The sequence below is a fragment of the Protopterus annectens genome, chromosome 4.part0 (genome assembly GCF_019279795.1).
Source record: "Protopterus annectens isolate FY-2018-M chromosome 4.part0, PAN1.0, whole genome shotgun sequence".
In the NCBI taxonomy this organism is placed as follows: Eukaryota; Metazoa; Chordata; order Ceratodontiformes; family Protopteridae; genus Protopterus; species Protopterus annectens.
The window spans coordinates 1973435026-1973462415 of NC_056733.1; positions in this window are offsets into that span (position 1 = coordinate 1973435026).

Below are 27390 nucleotides of genomic sequence, written 5' to 3' on the forward strand. Positions count from 1 at the left end.
TAAATGATGATGAGCTGGATCTGAGGTTGGATCCCAGAACCATCATTTGAAGTACAAAGGAAAAGGACAACATTTATTATTTATTTATTTTATTTTAATTTTACATTTGTTTACCAGGAAAGGCATGAATCCCATTTTCAGCGGAGGCCCGAGGAGAAAAGTTCCACAAAGATTAGTACAGTAAATACAATAGACATGTTAGTAAAGTACAGTACATAGTCAAAAAGTTAATAAGGGACAGTTTCAAGGCCAAGAAAAGAGCAAAAAATAAATATATTGTAAGGAGCACAGTGTGTTACAATAAACAATACAGTTGAAAGGACATTTTGTTCAGTCATTTGGTTACATTCATCAGTGGCTAGTACAGTAAATACACATTGATGGAGTAAGAGTATAGAAAGGAGTTGTTGCAAGCTTTCATAGACGATTAAAGTATGATACGCTCTAATTAAGTGAAGCTACTCAGGGTCAGAACATTACATAACCAAGAACTATGTAAATGGGACTGGAGGAGTTTTTTGAAATTATTTTTGTTTTCAGTGGCCCTTATATCTACGGGGATGGTATTCCATGCTTTTGCAAAAGAAATGGAAAACAATGAGTCCCCACAGCTATTGTTGCTTTTGCCTATGTCAGCCAGTGTTTTATTGGTGGATCTTAGTAGGCATTTGTTAAGAGTAGATATTAAGCAGACCACGAAGAGCAGCAACTCTGTTGGGAAAATATAGAATTTGGTTGGTTACTGTAAGCTGGTTATATGTGAGCAGGTTGGGTAATTCTAGCCAGGATAGTTGCTTGATTGCTATGCAGTGATGTGTCCTGAAGGGTGAGTCAGTAGCAAACCTAGCTATTTTATTGTAGCAAGTGTTTAGTTTATTAAAGTCTGCTTTGTTTAGGTTGATGAGTATGGGGGAGGCATAGAGGAGTGTGGATAGTAGGTTGGTTCTTGCAATTGTGGCTTTACTGTCATTGGTGAGGTAATTTTGCATCTATATAGGGTTCCAAGTTTTTTATGGACTTTCTTTATTGTCTGTGCAATGTGCATAGCGAATGTCATGTTGTTATCTATAATAACCCCTAGAGGTTTGGTGTTTTAGGGGTGTTATTAGCTAAGAATATTGTGAATGGTGGTATGGGGTCTAAGGCTCTAATAGGACAGAATATCATTAGATATGTTTTATTGGGGTTAAGTATTAGTTGAGAGTTGGCTAAGTGTCAACAGCTGCATAGGACTCGTGTCAATTACTGGAGTTGGGAGAATGATGGGGCGGAGCAGATTAGAGTGGAGTCATCGGCGTACTGGACTAGAGTGGAGTGCAGGGTAGCTTTGTGGAGTTGGTTGGTGAATATGCTGAAGAAAAGAGGTCCAAGAATGGATCCTTGGGGGAATCCCTAGGGTGACAAGTAGGAGGGGAGATAAGAAGTTTTGCCATTTTATTGCTTGTTGGTGGTTGGTTAGATAGTCTTGAAACCAGGCTACTGTGGGGTGGCTGAGATTAAGATCAGAGAGAGCAGAAAGGAGTTTGGGATGGGAGACAGTATTGAAGGCCTTGGAGAGATCTAGGAATACAGTGGATACTAGATTACCATTCTTTCGATGTTGGTTTACTGTGTTGGTAAAGCTAATAAGGGCTGTGGTAGTACTGTAATTGGTGCAGAATCCATGCTGGGTGTTGGTTAGCAATTTATTAGTGAGGAGATAGTGCATTATTTAGGAATGTATACATTTTTCAAGGATTTTAGATAAGGGGGAGAGAATGGCAATTGGAAGGTAATTAGATAGTTCCACAGAGTTACCTCCTTTGTGGAGTGGTATTATATGCAACATTTTCCACAGAGAAAGAATGCATTGTTCTGATAAAGAGTGATTAATGGGCATGGAGACTGGATAACAGATGGCTTTGGCTGCGATCTTTAGATATTCTGCAGGTAATTTATCGGCAGCCAAGGTTATGAGTTTAAGCCTATTTAGGCATTTATATATTGTGCTAGTTGGGATAGGCTGTAAGGAGAAGAGGTTTTGGTCTGCTGGTATGGAAGATAGGTTTGGATGTGAAGTGGGAGAACTATTATTGGTGAGGGCTAGGATGGATTTGGTGACATATCCTTGAATTGGGTGACAATATTATTGGTGGTGGTGTCAATGTTAGGGGGTGGAGTAGTGGTCTTTCCTTGTAGGATTTTCTTAATGGCAGCCCAGAATTTTTGTGGGTTATTTTTGTGTTTGATTTGAATGCATATATAATGGTTCCTTTTGTCTGCCCTAATTTGTTTTTTGGCTTTGTTCCTTAGTTCCTGGTATGCCTGTTGATTAGTTTGAGTTTTATTTTGATGCCACAAGTCCCATGTTTTATCTCTTTGTTTTAGCAGTAGATGGGTATTCCTGGTCAGCCAGGGGGCATAGCTGGATTTAGTTCTGACAGTTCGAATAGGGGAAAGATGATTTAGAATGTTTAGGAAAGGCTTATTGAAGTAGTCTACAGCACTTTCCAAGGGGAGAGGTGAGAGTGGTCTCCAGTTGCACTGATTAAGTGCAGATATGAAGTCATTGATTTTGAAATTCTTTATGTACCAGATTTGGTGTAGGGTGGAGGATTTTAATGGATTCGCTTGCTGTCTAATTATAAAGGTGGGAATGTGGTCGCTGAGGGTGTCTGAGAGGGAGTCTGAGAGGTAGGATTGAGATGGTCTGTTGGTAAAGATCCAGTCTAGGGTGGACTCCTTTTCTGATCAACCCATGTTGTGGTTTTGATTAGTTGAGTGAAACCATGCAAGTTAATGTGGTTAGTGGGGTGGAGTGAGTTGCAGGAGGACCAGTCAATATTAATATCACCTATTATGATTGTTTCTTGGTGAAATTTTTGGGATGCCCAGTCTAGAATGCAGTCTACTGTATTAATGTTATTGCCAGGGGGTATATAGGTACCAATTATATCTAAGTAATTTTTGAGTTGATTTTCAGCTTAATGAACATAGTTTCTGCATTACTAAACTTGGGTTGTTCGTTGACTAACATTTAAATGGTCAGGTTGTTTTTAAAAAGGACAGCCAATGTCTCTGCCTCTTTTGGATATTCTGTCTTGTCTAAGAACATTGCAACCAGGTGGAACAAAGTCATTATTATTGTTTAGTGGTTTTAGCCAAGTGTTTGTGAGAAGGACTATGTTGGGGTAGTAGAGGGCCAGGGTAGTGTGCAGTTCTTGGATTTTGTTCAATATGCTCCTTATGTTTATGTTAAGTATAAGGAGTTCTGTTGACTTCCTGAGGGAGGTTAGAATGTTATTTGTTTGGTAGCAGGGTATTGTTACTGTTTGTAGGGCCAGGGTTTGGGTGCACATCTCCGTTAAGTATGATTCGAGATGCAATTTGGATTATAGTTTTTTTAGGCATTTGATTATAGATGTGTTATATTTTGAGGAAATGTGGTTGTTTAGTTGGTGTGAGGTTACTTTGAAAGTGGCAAGGTCAAGATATGAGATGTAGATGTAGATAGAAGGAGATATCACTGAAAAGGTTGGGGATTTATTCTGAAATGTTGAGTTGGCAGCGTAGTGGCAGGAGGTTAAGTGAGAGGTGATGGTGAGGCTTATTATTAATGTAAAGGTTAGGGGCCAAATTTTGCTCTGACAAAGTGTTGATGTATTGTTGTGAATTTTTAGTAGGTATCTTTACAGGAGTGAGTAGGGATTTAGGTGTGGCTATACTTTATGTAGGTTGTGGTTAAAGTGGGGGGATTAGCTAGGGGATATTAGCCTGAAGATATTGCACAATTTGGGTATTGTGTGAGTGAGGTGCTGTGGAATGAATGTAGATGGTGATGTGGATTGAACAGAGTGAGAAGAGGAGTGGCTATATAGAAATGAGGTTGGTGTAAGAGTGAGGCTTAGGAAAGTGGCTAGTTAGGTATAACGGTCAGGAGCCTGGGGTGGGTAGGAATGGGAGCAGGGTAGGGGAAAAGAGTGAGCCCAAACATAGCGAAGGGCAAATGGACTGGGAAGAGCCAAATTCCAGTTACGTGAAAGCAAAAACAATTAATTGCTCCAAACTATTGCTTAGTAGTAAATTTGTTTGTCCATTAAGCTATAACACTTGTTACTGTGGATATTAGTGAGACTGTCTTGGTATGGGCAGCTGGGAGCCTAAATACATTTATATAGTGAGAAGGTTATGGTTAAGCAGAATAATGGAAAAAAATGAAGCAAAACGTATCTAAGTTGGGAAGAGAGTCTACAGGAAGATATAAAATGTAAAAGATGTTTGGTGACCAATCAAATTACTATAGGGTCTAGAGGAAAAAACATCCAGTACCATGTGCAAGCTACTGTAATAATATTGGAGGAGGACGAAATAGAGTAAAAAAATCTCTGCTGCTGGCTCAGGCATTTGTATTTAGCAAGTTAAGGATGATCATAAAATACAGCTTTCAAAATAACCTTTATGTGGTGAAACATACATATAATTGTGTTTGGTTCTTCAGGACAGCATAAACTCCTGATATCTTTTAGATTTCACAGAGTTGGATTTTTGTGCAGTAAAAGGAGCTGTAGCAGTGTCGTGAATGCTGGGAATGCACAGCAACTTAGGGCTAAGGAAAACAGCAAGAGGTAAAGATAAAGGTAAGAAAAAAACAGGAAGAAAAACAGTAACTATGCAGAAGAGCAGTATCATCCACTAAATAAACACAATAATATTATTTGTAGACTATTATTTTAGTTGTAGGAATCAATATAATGTAACATATAAGAAATATATATTACTGGCTACAACAAACCTCTAGGCACCTTAAAGCAAAAATAGACAAATTCATTGTCGCTAAACCTAAGTCAGCGACTCACTAAGTTGGACTTAATGAAAATACACAGCCTCTGGTACATGCAGTGAGAGACAGTACCTACACAAACACACTCCAGCTCAGCAGAATAGAGAAGCTACTAACTTAAACAGGTATCATTTAGAAGACTTCTGAAGCAGGTAATTTTGCATAGAAGTACACAATGAACAGCTGAAAACATTTGCATAAAGGGTAACTGCATAATAATGCACAATAATACACGTCAGGTGGAAAATATGTTACACTACTAAACAACACTTTAAACAACTAAAAAGCAGAAGCACGCACAGCAAGTAGTAATCATTCTCATAAAGCAATTATTCATAAAATGCAAAACAGATAGTTGAAAAAAAATGCATTTACAGTATGTACAATCACACAGCAAGCCAAATAATTGAAAATAATGCACTTACAGCAAGTGGATAAACATGCCGTGAGGCCAGCAGGGGAGGGCTACCTATTTTAAAAATGGACAAGGCCAATCAAAAGTGGAGAAGGGTCAGGGGGGGGGGGGACAAAGTACAACTACTAAGAAAAAAGCAATTGGTTGATACTAGGCAGATATTTGGATGGGGGGAAACCAGAGGAGAACCAGTAAGAAAAAAAGCAAAAGGTTGTTGCTAAGCAGATATTTGGAAGAGCCAAATTCCAGGTATGTGCAAGTAAAAACACTCAATTTCTCTGATAATTATAATTGTCGCTTTTCTTGTATATCTGAATAAGATGATGAGGCTTGGGTGTTCATTTAAGTAGTTTATTACATACAAACACAACAGGATGGATGGCAGCAACATTAAACTTAAACAAATTAACTGACTACTACATACATGCATGCTATCATTCTGGCTCCTCACTCAAAATGACACTCTCGTTTGCATGTGCTCAGTACTTATATGCACATCCCAGTGACTAGAATGCTTCTTAAAGGTATATCACACACTCTCATCTACATCCATCCTTTTTACTGAGCTGTCTCACATTGACAATGACATTTGAATAGGCATGCAATTAGACAATACTAAACAAAACAACAATCATGTGCAGGTTGCCGTGTATCTGGAACATGTCTGGAAATATGACCTGGTCACATAATCGTTAGAACTGGGTTTAGCAACAGGGACAGTCACTGGGGAATGTTCTGCTTCAGAACTTTCAGTAATATTCTCAGGAAAAGGGATTGCTGATTGAATGTCCTCTAGAACAGGAATATTGTACAAGTCACTCTGAGAATTAAAGTCTTTATTACAGGCAAGATGCTGTAACACTAGAGAGACACCAGAAGTAAATGTTTCCGAGTCCGCCTAAATTCCATTCCTTGTGATTCCATGATGTACGATCTCAGCTCTTGACACAAAATTTTCACAAATCCAATACAATCAAAACCTTTTGTTGTCCACATCCTCACTATCTCCCCTTCTTTTAATAGACTGAGCGGTTTGTTGGTCTTATCACAGAAGGACGTCTGGGACAGACGCGTTTTCAACTGTTGGGCTTTTACTGCTTTGTTCTTAACAACATGGAACCAATAAATTGCTACTGATTGGTAATGTGGTTCTGGTTTGTCTCAACATAAGTCTCTGGGCAGGGTGAACCAAGATGATCATTGCGAGGAATGTTTCTGAGATTAAGCAAGTTTAGAAAAACATTGGTATTTTCACGTTCGGATCTCTCTAACAGCTGTTTTGCACTTTGAACTGCACACTCAGCCAAGCTATTTGACTGCGGGTACTCAGGACTACTTGTAATATGAACAAAGTCCCATGTTTCAGCAAATGTCTTGAACTGCTGATTTGTAAACTGTGCACCAATGTCAGAAATAACTCTGTGTGGACAACCACAGCCAGAAAAATGTTTCTAGCTTAGTAATGACAGTACTGGATGTTAAGTTAGGAAGTAGGTCAATCTCAAACCAATTTGAATAAGAGTCTACTAACACCAAGTAATGTTGACCATTCCACTCGAAGATATCTGTGGTTACTGTTAACCAAGGTAGTTCTGGAATCTGGCTTAACCGAAGTGGTTCTTTTTGCTGATGCAGCTTTGTACTATTACATACAGAACAAGATGAAAGTACATTCTCTATATCTTTTGACATAGAAGGCCAAAATACTAGTCCTCTCACCCTTCTTTTGGTGGAATGAGTTCCTGAGCAGCCACAATGCAAGATCTTACTGTACTCTTGTTGGAAGGATGTTGGAACAATTATTTTAGGACCTTTCATGATGACACCATTGTCTGACAAAATCTCATCTCTGTATAGAAAATACTACTGCACATCTACTGGTAAACAAGATTCCTTTGAAGGCCATCCTCGACGGATAAAGAAGTTGAGCTTCTGAAGAACTGGCTCTGAAGCTGTGAGAGTTCTAAGCTCAGCAAAACACGTGGAAGAAAAGCTTTTGCACTTCCATGACTTCAAAATCAGGTTGCTCATTGTCATGCTGTTCAGTGTTTTTTTTTCTGGGTGATTGAGACAAGGTATCAGCAAGATAGAGAAGCTTGCCTTTTGTGTAAACAAGACTGAAATTGTACTTTTGCAATCTGAGCATCATTCGTTGCAGTCTCAAAGGAACAGTGTGCATAGGCTTTCTCAAAATAGTGACTAGAGGTTGGTAGTCAGTTTCAATCTGGATAGGACTACCATAAATATAATCATGGAACTTAGAACATGCAAACACAATGCAAACACAGTTGTCAAGAGTTCTTTCTCTATCTGGACATACTGCATCTCGGTTTGGGTTAGAGTTTTCAACACATAGGCTACTGGCCTACCCTCTTGAAGAATGACTACACCAACACCAAACTTAGAAGCCTCTCAGGAAAGAGTAACTGGTTTGTGAACGTAATAGTATAGAGTGGGTGGACTGGCAATTTTGACTGGTTTCAGGACATCAAATACTCTTTGGTGTTGGTCTGACAAGGACCAGGTTACATATTTGCATGTCAGCTCTCTGAGCAGTGCTGAAAGTTGACTCAAATCTGGAATGAACTTGCCTATATAGTTAACCATACCAAGAAAATTTTGCAGGGCTTGGACATTGTCTGGAGCTGGCATCTCAAGAATTGCTGTTCGCTTGGAAGAATCTGGTCATAAGCCTGAAATGATAACCAAATGACCTACATAAGTAAATTCTGTTTGCCTGAATTTACATTTCTGAAGATTCAGCTTAAGATTCACTTCACAAGCTATTTCCAGAACTTTCTTGTGGTTTCTATCATGTTTCCTATTAGAATATCATCTACTATTATAGCACATGGATAGCCAGAAAAAAAGTTATTCTATCACACGCTGAAAGACTTCACTGGCAGAATTTATTCCAAATGGCATTCTCAGAAATCTGTACCTCTCGAATGGCTTATGGAATGTGGTAAGCAATGAAGATTTTCGATCAAGCAAAATTTACCAAAATGAACTTTTTGCATCTAAATCAGATAAAAACAGTGGTATTTGGCATGAGGGCAGCAACTTACTCAACTGTGTGCATAGGATAATGAGGTCTTTTTAGTGCTTTGTTCAAATCTGTTGGATCAATGAATATTCTGATATCATCTGAGCTTTTCTTGTAAGCTACTACCATGGAAGATACCCATTCAGTTGGTTCTTCTACTGGACAAATTACACCTAGCTGCACCATTTTGTCTAGCTCGGCTTTGACTCTGTTCTGCATAGCTACTGGAACTTTCTGTGCTGGTCTGATAACTGGGATGATTTCTGGGTCTAACTTCATGGAGTACACAATTGGGAGCTTGCCTAGTTTGTCTGCAAAAATATCAGCATACTCAGATAAAATAGTTTAGGTGAAATTTGAGCTGTTCTCATACAAGCTTACATTGTGGACTTCTTTGTTAAATGAAAGCATTCCCATTTTCAAACTGTCTCTGAGGCCTAATAATGACTGTACATGTCTCTTGACTACGTAAAACTGCAAGTCATAGCTGTTCCCAGCAGAGTAACATGAAAGCACTGCTGACCCTTTGGTTTGAATTTCTTCACCACCATAAGCAACAAGCTTTGCACACTTTGGCTAATCAAGTTGTTCTGCAGCTTTCACTTTAGCAAACATTTCTGCTGACATAACATTGCACTTTGAACCAGTATCTGCTTTCTGCTTTGAGCTCTGCGAGTCTTCCATTAATCTGAACAGTACAAAAGATTTTGTTCTTTGACCACAAATCTACTGCACTGACATTTTCACCAAGCACAGACACACCATCAACATAAAAAAATATGGTCACAGCTTTCTATCTGATCAACTTGCCTCTTTGAATGCTCTTTCTTAATAAAAGACTGTGCCTCATTTGATTTACAAAATCTTTTGAAATGATTCCACTTATTGCAAGAATGGTTCTACTGACCAAAAGCTAAGCACTTTTCTCTTTTGAGCTCCTGTTTACCACCAGAAATACAACAGCCAACTATGAGGCTAGCACCAGGTTTTGCTGAGTCACCCTTGTGCTTTGCTGCATGTGCCCTAGGTCTTACTGAAGTTGCTCTGGGTTTTGCTGGAACTCAGTCTGTGACTACCACACCCTTCAGACTGTATCTTTTAACCTCTTACTGCATACTATCTACATTAGCTTTGGAAGGTACTGGAAGCAAGCTTTTCTCATTTGTAAACATATTTGTGTGCCTTTCTGTAAGCTAGTACATCTGACAAATCTCAATGGCCTTGTTTAACATGAAATCATTGTGTCAAAGCAAAATCTTTCTCACTGTGTCATTATTAATACCACACACAAGCCTGTCTTTTATCAACTCATCTCTTAGATCACCAAATCTGCACGTTTTAGCCTTATTTCTCAAGTTGGTTACACATGCTGCAAACATTTCACCAGGCTTTTGATCTCTTGTGTAAAATAAGTGCCTTTCCATTGTAATATTTGTTTGGGGGTTACACATTTCTCTAAATTTATGTTTTAAGCAGTCAGAGTCTTCCCACATTTCAGCCCTATCAGAATATGGCGGTCTTCCCCCTGCCCTGCAAACGTAGCAGGTATACACACAAATGAACGCTGTCTTTCAATGGTCTCTGAACCAGCTAAATTAAACAGAATAAATACCTTTGTGCATGCATCTTTGTCAGAAAAAGCAGCCTGTATGAAAATATCATATTCCTGCTCAGACACTCTCCAATTTTTTGCAATATTGTTATCAAACACAAGTGGTGCGGGTCTGATAAATCTTTCTGCCATGCCCACAAATTATAGCAAAACACAATGAAATCTTGTCCCTTGTAATTATGCATGGACATGCACATATACCAGGTAGTTGAAATAATTTTCAAATGCACAACAAACTCTTCAAAGGATGTACTGTGCGAATTATTCTTTGAAATAACTGTACTTTGTGAAATAACTGTACTGTAATACTGCACACACTTGTCAACACTTTTGCACATTTCTGATACTTCAAATGGATTTAGTTAATGTGAAAAGTACATTGCAAAAAATATGGTCATTTTTCCCTTTTTTATACATTTTATGCAATTCCAATATTGTTTCAAATGTTTTCATAATTATTTAAAATATTTTTATCAATATGTTACAGTTTCAGACATTTCGTTTAATTAGAAATTCATTTTGAGCATTCTGAGGGCTTTGTTTTATATTTGTTGTGAGAAAAATCATTTAAGAGAGTTTTAGTACCTGGAAATAATTTCTGACCTGTTTGGAAGTAGTTTGAGCAGTAGGGAGGATCCACTCCTGTATATTCCTCCATTTCTGCCTGCTTGCCTCATGGTTGTAACTCTGGATCCCATTCTGACACCATGTCACTCGTCATGTATATCTGAATAAGAGAATGAGGGTTGGGTGTTCATTTAAGTAGTTTATTACATGCAAACACATCAGGATGGATGGCAGGAACATTAAACTTAAATGAACTAACTAACTGATCGACTACTGCATACATACATGCTATCACTCTGGCTGCTCACTCAAAATGGCAGTCTTGCTTGCATGTGCTCAGTACTTATATGCATGTGCCCACTGACTGGAATGCTTCTTAAAGATGTATTACACAATCTGATCTACAATATTCACCTACCAATCTAAGAAAAAACACAGCAAAAATATATTATCTAATGTTAACTATATAGAAACTTTCCCAAACAAAAAAGGGGCCAAGCAATCTTTAACTGTAAAAACTTCACAGTTAAGGAATCAAAGGTGGGAATGCCAAGCACACCACACAGTAGAGAAACTATACTAACAAACCACACTACAAATAACACTAAAACTATCACTAACCCTAATAAATCTAACATTACTAACCTATATCTCAAAGGAGAAATGGTAGAGGAAAACAGACAGTTTAAAATAGTTGCTAGGAATATCCAAAGGATACAGCCAGGCACAGGTTGTCATTCATGAGCTGAAAATGATGGCAGCAATCATTTGATCTGAGGAGAGTGTGCTACAATAGGGACTTACAGAAAGAGGAGGCGGAGTTCTTAATCTGAAGATTCTGTGAATGACTGGGGTCAGGTCTGATAACCCAAAAGTTGAGACTGGATGGATAAGACAACATTGGATAGCCTGAATTCTTTGTAACGTGGAATTTTATGATTAGCACATTTTAAGTCTAATCTTACCAAAAAATTAAGGGGATGTACAAGGGATGACAGAGACTGGGGAGGGATAGAATCTAACTTTGGGACTTTTGACACAGAGGTTGAGAAAAGAAAGATATAGGATTGATCTTCAAGTTCTTTCTTTGGCACCAGAAAGATTCTTGAATAAAATCCAATCCTTTCTGACCTGGAGGCACTTGTTCTATGACCGTCAAGAAAATATTTTCTCCAGAACTGGAGGAAATGGAACTTTGGTTTGCAGAATGAGTAGGAGTCCCCTGAAAATGAGGAGAAAATTCTCATTGTCCTCTGCATCCCTGCTGAATTATTTTCAGAACTCATTTGTCTGAGATTATCTGATGCCACTGAGGAAATGCAGACCTAGACTCATGGACAGATTTAAGGGATTGCCAGAGTAGAACGGAGGAATCTTATAGGGACAAATAGTCATTCAGACTTGTTTGACGTACTTGACTTTGAGAGCCTCCCTCCATCTTTTCTGAATCTCTTCAACAAAGCTTTTTAAAGTTCTTTGTCCTTATCTGAGGAGGTGGGTCTGCCACAGAAGAATCCATTAATCTGACTGTTCATGCTAAGTCACTCAGACATCTGGTTTCCAGAAAAACACAAAGGGCACTCAGCCTACTCCCCAGAGTTTTTGGAGTAAAAGACAAATAGTACAACAACCTGAGATCCTGTTCAGCACCAACTCAAAAAACACAACTAGAGAGGGAGGCTTTATATGGAATGAAGTGCCCACAACTGCACTTGACCTTTCTGACAGATATAATCAAAATGTTTCCACAAATATGTAGAGGAAAATGAATAGTCCCCAAAAGATACTTAACTGTCTGAAGACTACACAGCTGAAGATAACTGCCAGTACTGCCAGAAACAAAGCTGCCAAGAGTCTGTATGAGTGTATTAATGGCAAGAAAGCTGTGAATTTTGTCACGTCCGAATATCCCTCTTATACTACCATGTCCTCTTGTGATAGTGACGGACATATGATGTATAAATACCTTGCTCTCAATGTCCTATTTAGAAATAGGACATCATTATTCTTTCAAGAAAACTTGGCTAGGTTTAGAAATGCCCCCCCCCCCTCCCCTTAGCTTAGTAAAAAACTATGAATCTGTGAAAGACCAGTATTAACTAAGACTGAGGGGAAACAATAAATAGTCACATGCAGGTCTTAGTAGTAGCTCCAACACTGTCAGAATAACTTACCACAGGATTCCGCCCTCCTTCACAAATACAACAGGGAAGATATGCCACCCATACATCTGCCATTTACTGTTGTTTACAAAGGCAGTGCATCGATCACCACAGACCAAATTCAGGCGCAGTTTGGGTGAATACAAACACAAAAACATTACATAAATAAATAAAAGTGAACAATTTTGTACATAGAATAAAAGCAGACAAATATGTGGGCACACATTAATCGGGCATAGGAAACCATTTGTATTATGCATATAGAGATTATAAATAAGAAATAATGAAATAATGCCAGACATACTTCACCTTAAAACAGAAAGGAGATGCAGTGCATTTACAAGCAAGATTCAAGTCAGTAAGTTCATATTTCCATAGGTGTATACTAGGCTAACAACCACCAGGGCCTTTGTAAGCCTAGCTGCTCAACACAACCCAATTTCATCTCCTTGTAACATGTCTGTTTTAATTGGAGGGGGATGCTTGTTATGAAGTTGCTAAAATGTTATGTGGGGGGTATATTAGTTAGGGAATGCTCACTGTCACACTGTCTACAAGTGACATGGGACCAACGCAGGATGAATTTATGATTACCCATCCAAAGTTAGTTAGGAAATGTTTACTGTCAGCTTGTATCTTTAAGAGACATGGGGGCCTACCCAGAGATGAATTCACAATTTTCCATTCAATGGTCAAGGTTCCATTTGAAAAGGATTAAGGATGGAAATCCTTTGAGATACATTTCTGTCGCATCAGTATGTTTTAGCTATGCCACAAACAAAGTAAATATTCCTGGATCTACTGTTTCTGGTGCTGCTCATTTTGCAGATGTGAAAAAGTTCCAAGCATGCCTTATATGTCAAACACAGATCACCTCTCAACAGCCTGCAGGAGAAAGAGTTTAGAGACAGGGCTCTAAGGCAATCTGTATAACACAATGTGTTAATACCCTGGATTCTCTTGGTGTGTAATGTCTGTGGACATTCCAGCTGTTGCATATGCCTAATCAGGTACATGCTGAAGGGGGCATTGGACTCAATGGTGAATCTGATAAGGGCCACGTAGAGTGGTACTGTAACTTCCTTGGACCTGGATGCCATACCTTTACTTACAAGTTGGGAGGCATAAAATTATTTTTCTTACTACCTTGGCTACATGTTAGGACCTAGATCTTTTTCTTCTTAGTCTTTATTGGTCATCAGAGAAGAAGATCTGGCTCCTGAGATTTGTGTTCTAGCTTTTACTAGCCTTTTTAATTCCATTAGGATCATGAGGAGGACCAGCAGAAGAAACTTTTTTCAACAACACACCTAGCTGAAACTTCATTTTTATTATTCACTTCATGGAGCAAAACGGGGATTTTTAACCAGCTCTTCATAGGTGGATCCTACTTTAGCAGATGGGGGTTACCAACTCCTTTGGACTTTTTGTATTAGGAGTTGTTTAGTTCTGTTTTTAGATGGCAGTAACAAGGAAAGCAAAGAGAGGTGGCCAAAACAACAACAACAAAAAATACAGTTAATTACAAGGAGTACTGGGGAGTTGTCAAATCCTATCAAAAGAAGAATACAGGAAAAGTTAAAGAGGATGGGAAGACATTGTTCTTTTATAGGAAACAAAACTGAAAATCTTAGATAGGGAAAGATACTGTGTTATAAGTACACAAAGGGAGAGAAGGACAGCAAGGGAAGAGGGAAATAGCAAATGCATTTCACAGAGATCTTCAGATAACCACATAGAAAGTGATAAAAATAGGCTAGGTAAATGGATCATCTATTAGGGAAGGGTGGAATGTGCATAAGGGACAACAGGAAACATACAGACCAAACAGGGATGAAGAAGGACTCTATAAGAACATTTTTGCTAACTGGTCACAGACAAGATGAGAAGGAAGAGAGATAATAGGGGGGACTGCAATTATACCATGAAGAGAGAGATAATAGGTGAACTACAATGATACCATACAACAAGAAAATGACAAGTTATGTGGAAGGAACACATATAACAAAAAAGGGTAACAAGAACTAGCCCAAGGAATGAAAACATGAGGGTGGCTGGACATATGGAGGTGAAAAGTACCCAAATGACAGGACCTTCACAAGAAACACTTTGGTACATGCAAGTAGGTTAGACAGGTTCTTAGGGAAGGAAAACCCAATGGAAATAATGGAAGATATCAAAATACAGGAGAGAGACATATCAGATCATGCAGCAGGGACACTAAAGGTAAGTGTGTATGAAAAGAAAACAATGTGATGAGGGTAGAGATGGGCTAGCTATAAATACAAGAAGATGGAGGACAAGGACTAATAAAGGAGTCAATACAGGGCAATATATAAGGACAAACTGGATGAATGCCAGGGGAATGGGATCAAGGTCACTATCATGGTAAAACTGATGAGCACAAAAGGAAAGAAGAGAATGAAACAAGATGGAGCTGGAAAGAGAGTTAAAGGTGGTACAGAAGGAGGTTGGAAGAAATGAAAGTAGAAGGGAAATGCTACAGATCAAAGAAGAAGCAATAAGAATGGAATTGTATAGTAAAATTATTGTGGAGCAGAAATTCAACAATGGTACTAGCGGGGCTACTGATGGACAGTGGAAAAAGTACAAGGGAAACAACTAGACAAGAAATTCAAGGAAAAAGCAGACAGAGAGAAAGGTCAAGTGCCAAGGTCAAGTGCATTTACAAGCAAGATTCAAGTCAGTAAGTTCATATTTCCATAGGTATATACTAGGCTAACAACCACCAGGGCCTTTGTAAGCCTAGCTGCTCAACACAACCCAATTTCATCTCCTTGTAGCATGTCTGTTTTAATTGGAGGGGGATGCTTGTTATGAAGTTGCTAAAATGTTATGTGGGGGTATATTGGTTAGGGAATGCTCACTGTTACACTCTCTACAAGAGACATGGGATCAATGCAGGATGAATTTATGATTACCCATCCAAAGTTAGTTAGGAAATGTTTACTGTCAGCTTGTGTCTTTAAGAGACATTGGGGCCTGCCCAGAGATGAATTCACAATTTTCCATTCAATGGTCAAGGTTCCATTTGAAAAGGATTAAGGATGGAAATCCTTTGAGATACATTTCTGTTGCATCAGTATGTTTTAGCTATGCCACAAACAAAGTAAATATCCCTGGATCTACTGTTTCTGGTGCTGCTCATTTTGCAGATGTGAAAAAGTTCCAAGCATGCCTTATATGTCAAACACAGATCACCTCTCAACAGCCTGCAGGAGAAAGAGTTTAGAGACAGGGCTCTAAGGCAATCTGTATAACACAATGTGTTAATGCCCTGGATTCTCTTGGTGTGGAATGTCTGTGGACATTCCAGCTGTTGCATATGCCTAATCAGGTACATGCTGAAGGGGGCATTGTACTCAATGGTGAATCTGATAAGGGCCAAGTAGAGTGGTACTGTAACTTCCTTGGACCTGGATGCCATACCTTTACTTACAAGTTGGGAGGCATAAAATTATTTTTCTTACTACCTTGGCTACATGTTAGGACCTAGATCTTTTTCTTCTTAGTCTTTATTGGTCATCAAAGAAGAAGATCTGGCTCCTGAGATTTGTGTTCTAGCTTTTACTAGCCTTTTTAATTCCATTAAGATCATGAGGAGGACCAGCAGAAGAAACTCTTTTCAACAACACACCTAGCTGAAACTTCATTTTTATTATTCACTCCATGGAGCAAAACGGGGATTTTTAACCAGCTCATCATAGGTGAATCCTACTTTAGCAGATGTGGGTTACCAACTCCTTTGGACTTTTTGTATTAGGAGTTGTTTAGTTCTGTTTTTAGATGGCAGTAACAAGGAAAGCAAAGAGAGGTGGCCAAAACAACAACAAAAAAATACAGTTAATTACAAGGAGTACTGGGGAGGTGTCAAATCCTATCAAAAGAAGAATACAGGAAAAGTTAAAGAGGATGGGAAGACATTGTTCTTTTATAGGAAACAAAACTGAAAATCTTAGATGGGGAAAGATACTGTGTTATAAGTACACAAAGGGAGAGAAGGACAGCAAGGGAAGAGGGAAATAGCAAATGCATTTCACAGAGATCTTCAGATAACCACATAGAAAGTGATAAAAATAGGCTAGGTAAATGGATCATCTATTAGGGAAGGGTGGAATGTGCATAAGGGACAACAGGAAACATACAGACCAAACAGGGATGAAGAAGGACTCTATAAGAACATTTTTGCTAACTGGTCACAGACAAGATGAGAAGGAAGAGAGATAATAGGCGGGACTGCAATAATACCATGAAGAGAAAGACAATAGGTGAACTACAATGATACCATACAACAAGAAAATGACAAGTTATGTGGAAGGAACACATATAACAAAAAAGGGTAACAAGAACTAGCACAAGGAATGAAAACATGAGGGTGGCTGGACATATGGAGGTGAAAAGTACCCAAATGACAGGGGAATACACCTTCACAAGAAACACTTTGGTACATGCAAGTAGGTTAGACAGGTTCTTAGGGAAGGAAAACCCAATGAAAATAATGGAAGATATCAAAATACAGGAGAGAGACATATCAGATCATGCAGCAGGGACACTAAAGGTAAGTGTGTATGAAAAGAAAACAATGTGATGAGGGTAGAGATGAGCTAGCTATAAATGCAAGAAGATGGAGGACAAGGACTAATAAAGGAGTCAATACAGGGAAATATATAAGGACAAACTGGATGAATGCCAGGGGAATGGGATCAAGGTCACTATCATGGTAAAACTGATGAGCACAAAAGGAAAGAAGAGAATGAAACAAGAAGGAGCTGGAAAGAGAGTTAAAGGTGGTACAGAAGGAGGTTGGAAGAAATGAAAGTAGAAGGGAAATACTACAGATCAAAGAAGAAGCAATAAGAATGGAATTGTATAGTAAAATTATTGTGGAGCAGAAATTCAACAATGGTACTAGCAGCATTACTGATGGACAGTGGAAAAAGCACAAGGGAAACAACTAGACAAGAAATTCAAGGAAAAAGCAGACAGACAGACAGAGAAAGGTACAACAGATAAGAGGAGGAGATGGAGAATATTTAGAAGATAATAAGATAATTTGGGAAAGATCCAAGGAATAATACAGGCAGATTTACAAACAACCAGAAGGGACAGAAGTCTCATAATGGAAATGGGAAAGAATATAAAGGGATATATACTGGAGAATGAACAAAGACAAGCTGAATGCAGAGTTGAAAATGGATTAGCTAAGGAAAGTGTAATAAAAGATGAAGGAGAAGAAAGCTGGAGGGTCAGATGTATTCCCCCTACAGGTCTACAAATGGAAGGGAAGGAAATGTGAGGAATATAAGAGAATACAGGACTCATGCAAAATATCTATCAGCATGGGGAGGGCCAGGATAACCATGACACCTAAGGAGGGAAAAGGGAGGAAGTGAGAAATTACAGACCTTTTTGCTGAATGTAGATATCAAGATTTTGGCAAAGGTACTGGCATTAAGACCGGGTGAAGTACTGCCATAAATAATACAAATAGGACAAATGGCTTAATGAAGATAAGGAAGGGAAAAATGGTGGAAACTGTTGGAATTTATGTACAGGGGAAAAGTACAGTTGTGTAATTCCTTATCTGCAACAGTAGATGTTCAAATTCCTCACTGCCTTAGTAGCATTTTGTGTTGTCTGCCAAAGTAACCCAGTACTGGTCAGCTTTCAAAAGCTCAGGTTCCCCTCTGTCTCTCTTCCTGTGACAGCTGCTTGGCTAAACATATCCTGAGAGGGAAGCCCTTAGCAGTCAAAGGGAGTGAGTGGTCAGGCTTTTTTGCTTCCTCCAAAGAGGAGGATGAACATACCTGAATTTAGAATCATCTAGCAAGAGTAAAATCTCAGCCAATTTCAGTACCAAATAAAAAACAAATCCAACAACCACCGAATCAAACAGGCTGAAACCCACCTCAGCTATGTACTATCTGGGAAATGGCAGATGAGTGCTCCCACTGAGGCAGTGAGGCATTTTAACAGCTACTGTTACAGATAAGTAGGACTTATGCAGCTTTACTATGTTCACCATTCCCACTGCCTCAGTGGAATTTTGGTTAGATTCCCAAAGCTTATCCTACCTGGGAGGTGGAAGGATAAGAATCCAGAATTCCTTGGAGAATGGTCTTAGCAAAGCCTATTCTGTACATTGAAAAGGAATCCAGTTTGTAGTGTTTTGTGAAGGTATGAACAGAGGACCAGGTTGCTGCCTCTACAGAGTTTTCCAATATGCCATCAAAGAGGATAAGGCCTTCATAAAGGATATTGTTCTGTCACGGTAGTACACGAGCTGCCTCTGTGCATCCAAGGTATGTAAAATCTTTTCTCCCTTTTTTTTTTTGGATCAGGATAGAACACCAGGAAATGATGGTTTTATTTAAAGTACATTCAGAAACAACTTTAGGTATGAAGGATGGATTAACACAATCCTGTCCTTGTGAAAACTCAGATAGGGTGGGCCCACCAAGAGAGCTTGCATCTCAGACACTCATCTTGCAGATGACAGAGCAATGAGTATAACAGTCTTCCAAGTAACAAACCATAAAGCCAGCCTAACAGACAGGTTCAAAAGGAGCCAAGGTCAATTTTTCAGGAATAAAGTTGAGTTCTCAGAGAGAAGGAATTTACCTTTAAGGTGGTCTCACGTGCAACACTACTTTCATAAACTGTTTGACCACAAAAAAAATTAAAGAGCAGGATCCATGCTCACGCAAACTTAGATGGACGCAGGATTCACTTTGACAGAAGCATATGACAAACCATCTCTAAGTAGCTCACACAAATATTTCAAAACCAGTGGGGTCAAAATGTAAGAGTTTCCTAGTTGCAGGTTTTATTGCCTCTTTAAATACCTGCTGCACATCTTCATGGAGCAAGTGCTTAAAAGGTATTGAACTAGAATCATCCAGGCTGTCAGTTGCAATTGCTCTAATTTAGGCTGTACCATTCTCACCTGATGCTGTCTGAGCAGATCCATTCTGCATGGAAGCTTGTGGTTATGGTTCTTGGCCTTGGCCAAGTCCATTAAAAGGGAGAACAAGCTGCCTAGGCCAAAAGGGGTTACCATAATGATCTTTGGTAATTCTTTCTAAATCTTTACAAATATGTTGCGAATTACTAGAAAGGGTGGAAATGCATACAGGAACATTCCTGACTATGGGAATGATAGAACATCTGTCTTCCAAGCATGGCTGCAAGGATGTCTTGAAAATATATTTTTTTCAGTTGTCTGTTTTGAAAGGAGGTGTACAGATCTACTTGAGATATTCCAAACATCTGGATCAAGTCCTGGAAGACTTCTACATGGAGCTTCTATTTGTAAGGGGTCTGTCCAGGATCTGCTTAGTCTGTCTGCCATTGTGCTTTGCTCTAACAGAATGTAAAAGGCGTAAAGCATCAGAGAATGTTCCAGAGCCATCGTCATGGCCATCACTACCAACTGACACATAGGCTATGACCTTGTACCCACCCTTTTGCTTGTTCAGGAACCACATCATGATAGTATTGTTTGTGACCACTAGAAGGGGACCTGGATTCTATAACAGGTGAATAACTAGAACTTTTATGGCATGAATCATTGCCAATGTTTCTTTTACATTTATGTGCTTTGGCATGTCCTGAGGACCCCACAAGCCTTGTCATTGAACTCCCATGGACACTGCTGTCCATACAAAATCTGAAGAGTCCAGGATTCACAGACACTTGATCCTTCAACCACTGTAGTTCTTGTTGCATAAATCCCTGTAGCAGTACATGGAAATTCAAAGGATGAAGGTGCTGCGACCCACAATTCATCAAGTACCATTAAATTTTTCCCATGTGCAGTCTGCCTAGTGGTATCATGAGGATCACTGATGCCATGAGGCCTAGAATTTTGAGGAATTCTTTTGCTGAGGCCACATCTAGTAGAAAGAATACAGAATGTCAGAGGCCTAGTTGTGGAACTACTTGGTTCTCAGGAAGACTTAGAAAACAAATACAGAGGATAACAGGAGAAAGCAACAAGTACAAAGGGAGAGCAAAAGGAGAGAGGATGGCACTCTGGAAGAGGAAGAAGTGGAAGAGGTTAGGGAGGCAAAGGTCTAAACAGATCTATGAAGTGTTAAGGAAATAAAGGTACAAGAAGAAGATAGAATGAGAAAGAGTTGGAGAATGGAGGAAGGAAGTTGCAGGACACTGGAAGAACACAATTCAAGCAGTGAGGCACATGAAGTACGTACATTGAGGTGAAGATCATAGCATGCAAATACTGAATATATGGTATCTAACCCTCATGAGACTGGCTAATAAAAACAAAGATTAGGAGAGTAGGTGCTGGAGGTGTCAGGAGGAAATAGCAGGAATGATGCACATGTTCTGGGACTGTAAATGAGCACAAAAAGTCTAGAGGCAGGTACCAAAGATTTGGAGAGAAATATTTCAAAAGGAAGCTGAGCATACCAGGGAATTCTGTCTAACAGCATAAAAAAGAGGACAGGAACTGGACAGAAAGAGAAATGAACAGGTAAGACCATCATCACTCAAAACTGAAAGAGGATAAAAACAATATGGGAACATAAAGTGTACATGGGTTCCAGGACATGGGGAGAAGATGTTAGAAACTGAGTACAATGAGGAAAGAAGGGGAGGGGAAAATGTAAAAGTAATGGAAAGTGGTGTTAGAACATTGCAAGAATGAAAATCATACCAGGAGAAAGGAGATAATGAACCCAAAGGAAAATTGGGTGTGTGTGGAATGAAGTAGCTAACCACTGACAAGGTATGGTGCACCATGTGTAAATATTGCAGGTGAATGTAATATATTGTACAGAACTAATAAGTTAAAAAAAAGAAACATCAGTCAAAGAACCATGGGTATCTAGAGCTATGGAAGACAACATGCTGAATCCAACAAAAATAACACAAAGAGCCTACTAAGCAACAGTTCAATAGCCAAGACAAACAAGTTTGAAACTGAAGGGTACAAGATCAAGACAAGCCCAAAAGTTGCCTAAATGAAAATCTCCAAAAAGCAAAGAAAAATAAAGCCACACAGAGCTAGATCAGGCAAAAGACAAGTGGGAGGATCCAAACAACTGGCCAAAGTCCAGAAGCTTATCAAAATGCTCTGAAGGAAAGAAAAGTACAACTGCATCACCATAAGGAAGGGCACACAGAGGAAGATTAAATGAGCTAAGAGCAGAGTTACTTATTTAACAGAGATAGAGAGACATATTAAGATCAATGAAAGAAATAGACTGTAGAAGGTTAATAAAACCCAAAAAGTCAGAAGTTTGATAAAACAAATGAACACAGTAATTAGGGCTGTTCAGAGAGACCCATGCGATATAACAGAAGTAAACAGGATATATTACTGTGCTTCTAAATTAATAACTGATAAAGTTTTACCACAAGAACACAGGGTAGTAAGGGAAAGGAAGGGGAAAAAAATAGAATACCATCATGGAACTATTGAAAAGAGAAAACTATAAAGCAATTAAGACAAGAAGTGTCACTGTTAGAAGATTATAGCAGAGGGAAAAGATCAACAAAATACTTAGAAAGACTGACATAATAAAAGCAATGTGCAGTATTAGAACAGATCAGGATATATCATCCACTACTGAAAAATAACAAACTAATAATTTCAGCACAGGCAGAAAAACTTACAAAATACACAGATAAATATAAAGGAAAAGTACACGATAAGCAATTTATTGATGACCTCAAAAAAAAGTTTTATAGAAAATTGGGAAACAAGGTAAAAGGAATTGAAAGACCAACAGAAAAAGAAGAACTAGATATATTTCAGAGAAGTATTTATAAGAATCCTGTGGAACGTAACAAAGATGGTAAATGGATAGAAGTAGTAAAGAAAAAATAAGAAGTTTAAAGATAGAGGATATGAAATGGGATGAAATAACAGCCAGAGAGATTGAGACAAAGTTAAAAAAGCCTCTAATTGGAAAACCTCAGGCCCAGATGCAGTATCTAACTTCTGGTTAAAAGCACTAACATCTTTGCATGAAGATTCAGCTAAGAGTAAGAACTATTTATATGCGCACCCCGAACAGACACCAACCTGGCTAACAAAAGGAAAAACAATGCCCCTACTTAAGAGTGAACCTGCAAACTACCCTAAAAATTATACACCAATAACTTGCCTTACAACAAAGTAAATACTATACACTGGAATTTATACCTACAGAATTTATAGTCATTTAGAAGAAAACTCAATTATGGCAATAGAACAAATAGGCAATAAAAGAAAGTAATACAGAACAAAGGATCATTTGTTGTTAAATAACGTCATAAAGGAGGACTGTAAAAAGGCGAAGAATCTAAGTATGGCGTGGATTGACTACAAAAAGCATTTGATAGTATCCCACATTCATGGATAAAAGAGTACTCACCACACTGATCGACTACATTACAGTGACCATGAAACAGTGGCAGATCACTTTGCAATTAAGTGGTGATAAAGGACAAGTTATTATCCTAGAGATAAAAATTCAAATGGGGATATTCCAGGGTGACCCTTTGTCACCGCTGCTATTCTGTACTGCCCTTAACCCATAAAGCTGTCTACTTAACAGCTTAGGCAATGGCTATAATTTGTCTCCTAGAAAACAACAAAGTGTAAAGACTTCTCATCTTCTCTTTATCGATGATGAGAAACTGAAAGCACAACTGCAAGTTGTCAGAACTTTTTCAGATGATATAAGAATGTAATTTTTCCTTGATAAATGTGCAAACGCAACCTTTAAAGCACAAAACTGCAGCACCAAGAAAACATCAGTTTGGGACAAGAATGTGAGATAAAAAACTTGAGCAAGAGGGAGTTTATAAATATTTGGGAATTGATGAAGGATCAACAATAAAACATGAACAAATGTGAATAAAACTTAGCAAGGAATACTTTTGAAGACTTAAATTAATCCTGAAAACAGTGTTGATATCTAGGAACAAAATTCAAGCTATAAACCAATTTGCTCTTCCTGTCCTAACTTATAGTTTTGGAGTGACTAGCTTGCTCCAAAATGTGTTGGGTAGATCAGACAGGAAAACAAGAAGGATGCTTCATGCTCACCAAATGATTTATAAAAATCAGTGCATACCAAGATTATATATTCCCATTCTGAAGGAGGGATGAGCCTCCTTGAAATTGATTACATGTACAGATCTGCAATTGTGGGACATAACACAAATCTGCTGACCTCATAAGACCCAAACATAGTGAAAATTTTGAAACATGAGGAGAATAAATCTAAGATGACCTATCTGCATAGTCTAGCAGAAGCATATCGGCATCAAGCAGGAATGGAAATCAAACCAGAAGAAGACAAAAATCAGGCAGCAGCTGACTGTGCCAAAAAACAAAAGGAAGAATATAAGGTGAAAGACCAGCTGAGAAGGCAGGAAATGTGAAAAATGCTTAAATATAGTTGCAAGTATAGAAAACTTCTGGAAGAACCTCATGTTGATCAACATCGAATGCAGGAATGGTTAAGGAGAGGCAAATTCAATCCAAGAGATGAAAGGTTAATATTGGTGGACCAACATAGTGGGCTATGTACATGTTAGTTTACAAAGTCCATTGAACATATGGGAGAAACAGACAAATGTAGGTTTTGTAAAACAGACTTGGAAACAGTTGCACACCTCATTGCTGGTTGTGACATACTAATGGCAGAAGGACTGTATACTGAAAGACATAATAATGTGACAGGACTGTTGAACTGGGCATTGTGCTAACATTATGGTACTGAAGTGGCTGAAAAACACTGGAAACATGAGCCACAAAGAATCATAGAAAATTATGAAGTCTACATCACATGGGTTCACACATTACTAACAGTTCAAAAGATAGATGTGAGACAACCAGATATAGTGGTGCATGAAAAGAAGACAAAAGTAGCATTGATCATTGAAATCACCACACTCAGTGACTACAGTGTTTTGCATACAGAGATACACAAAGTCATAAAATATCAGGATTTCCATAAAATATCAGGATTTGCAGGCAAAAATGACAGCAATGTAGGGGAAAGACACCCAGACAGTTCCAACAGTAGTAGGAGCAACAGGTTTAAAAAAAAATCTACAATCATATTTAGATATGTTACCAAACATGTAACCCACACAAATTGCAGGAGGAGTCATTACTGGGCACATTGCAGGTACTGCGGAGAACACTTTTGGCTGACATCAAAAACTGAACAATACAAATTTCACGAACTTTCATCATACTTTGACTTAGGATTAGGGTTCATTCTTGTCATGGTATTAGAAACCCAAAAGACTTGGAGAAATTAAAAAAGGAAGAATAAGATGCTAGAAACAGCTACAAAATATAGCAGAAGAAAATGTGAATGGTGAAGAAGGTTGCCAACCTGCATGCACAACCCAGAAATCCAAAATAAAGCAGGAAACAAAAACACTTACATACCAAAAAACATGCCAAGTAGCCTGGGACCATTAGGATCCAATCACAATCTTCCAGAGATCAGAAGGAACTGGAAGGAGAGAGGTGCAGGTATCATGAGACAGGGAGGTGCCTGCATGGCCTGGGAAGTCATATGTGAAAAAAGAGCATACGCAGGCAGCCTCAGTTCTAGGGTTCAAATTAACAGATACAGAGAAGTAAGGTAGACTGTAAGGTATATTTGTCTTGAGAAGGTTGCCTTGATAAGGTTGATAGAAGGGTTTGGAGGTCCAGCGTTTCGGTGTATTTCTCCGCTGAGTGACAGCCTGGATGCAAATTGTACAATTAATTTTGTGATTTTGGTGAAGTGCTTATCGTATAGTACGGATGGTTTATTGGAGAGTTGGCATGGTGGAGTTGTTAATACAATGTGGTGATAGGTTGCTATGTGAAAGAGCTGTGTTTGAGTGAAGTAAATTTTGTAGTATGTGCAGTAGTTGTGCTATGGTGAGGAGCTGATATTAGCTTAGTATGGTGATAGGAGGTAATATGTGTAAGTAAAGGAAGAGACAAGAGTGTGAGAATGTGAGAGACAAGCAAGTTGTACCTTTGTTGTTTAGGCTAGAGAAGTAAGTGAGATTACAGTTGTATGAGTTAAGGTAACTATAGCTAACTACTAAAAATAAGTATTTGAGTACTCTAAGTTGTAGTGAATAATCTATAGCTAGTTTTTTGTTCAGCAGCTAAGTTAAAGCTTCATAGTTTAGGTAGTGGTTTGAGAAGGGAATAGAGTTGAGGAATGAGCGAGGGAGTTTGTAATGCTTAATTGAAAGAATACAGTGATTGGACCATGTAGAGTGGTGGGTGTGGCTTAAAGTGTATACATTTAAGAAAAGGGGTGGGTGGAAATTGAGGTAGAGTAGTGGAGCGAAGTGAGCCTGAGTGAAGTGAGGGCAAATGGAGTGGGCTACTAGGTAAGAGACGCTGGAAACTTGTAAAAAAATATCAGCTAAGTGCAGATATCTGAAAATCAAGAGAACAAGTAAGGTAAGTTTAACTATGAAAATGCTAGAGAGTGAATTTAATTCTAGAAAGTAAATATAAAGATGTTTCAAGGAGTCCTCACCAAACTAGTGCAGGGACACAAAGGAGATTATTAAATTGGAATGGGAAACCAATATTATCAAAAATAAATTACTTTTACAGTTAGCAATTACCTTAACTTAAAATATTCTAAAAATAAAGGCAATTAGAAATTGCCTTAACTTAAAACATAACGGAGCCTATTTGAAGTAATTGACTATTGGAAGTCAGTGGGTTAGAGATGGAGTTATAAACAGGGGGAGGAGGTTAAACCAGCAAGAGTAGTGTGCCACCACAATCTTAGCTCAAAAAAGTGTTAAATAATTAGACTAGACAGTAGTTCTATAATAATGGTATTATAGCAGCAGACATACAACTCACTTCCAGAACTTAAAAGGCACGCCACTCAAGTTGCTGTGGTTCTTAGGTTACTGGGTTCTAAACAATTCTAGTGTGGGTTGAGCGTGCTTTCCTCTGTATGTATAAAATGCCCTTCCAGAACTTAAAGGGCATGCCACTCAAGTCACTGTCGTTCTTAGGTTACTGGGTTCCAAACAGTTGTAGCATGGGATGGAGCATGCTTTCCTCTGTATGTGTAATTGGCAGACACACTAACAACTAACTAACACTAACTCTCGGGGGAGATGAGCTGAAGGTGATACTAGGGCAAGGAAAGAGATCCAGAAAAAACTTATCACAGCAGTAGATGTTTAAATGATCAGTGCTGCATTAACCTTAGCTATATGAGTTATATTTTGCATAGAACATAACAGCCATACAGCTTCTAAAGGTTCAGGGCATCTTCTATGCACCCAATCTGTCAGTCAGCTTGAGCTGAGCTGACTGGAAAGATAGGTCTGGCCTCCAAGTCCTTTAGAGCTTTCATGCCAACAGAGAGAGGGAGGCTGAACCCTGAATGTAAAATGCTAGGAACAACAAAAAATAAATGTCCACACCCTGGTATAAACAACACACCAGAATACAAGATGGAAGGAGGGAGAGAGCGGCTACTGCAACAGTGAGGATTTCAACATCTACTGTTACGTTAAGTTTACTAACACAACAGTACTGTGTTCTTCATACTGATCACTGCTGCAGTAGTTTTAGCAAAATGGCTAAATTACCCTAGTTTAATACATTTGGTAGGTGGAAAGAGAAGGGTCCAGGAGATCTTGAAGAATGGTCCTAACAATGAATGATCTAGACTTAGAGAAGGAGTAAGCTTGTAAAGTTTGGTAAAAATATGTATAGTGGACCGAGTTGATGCT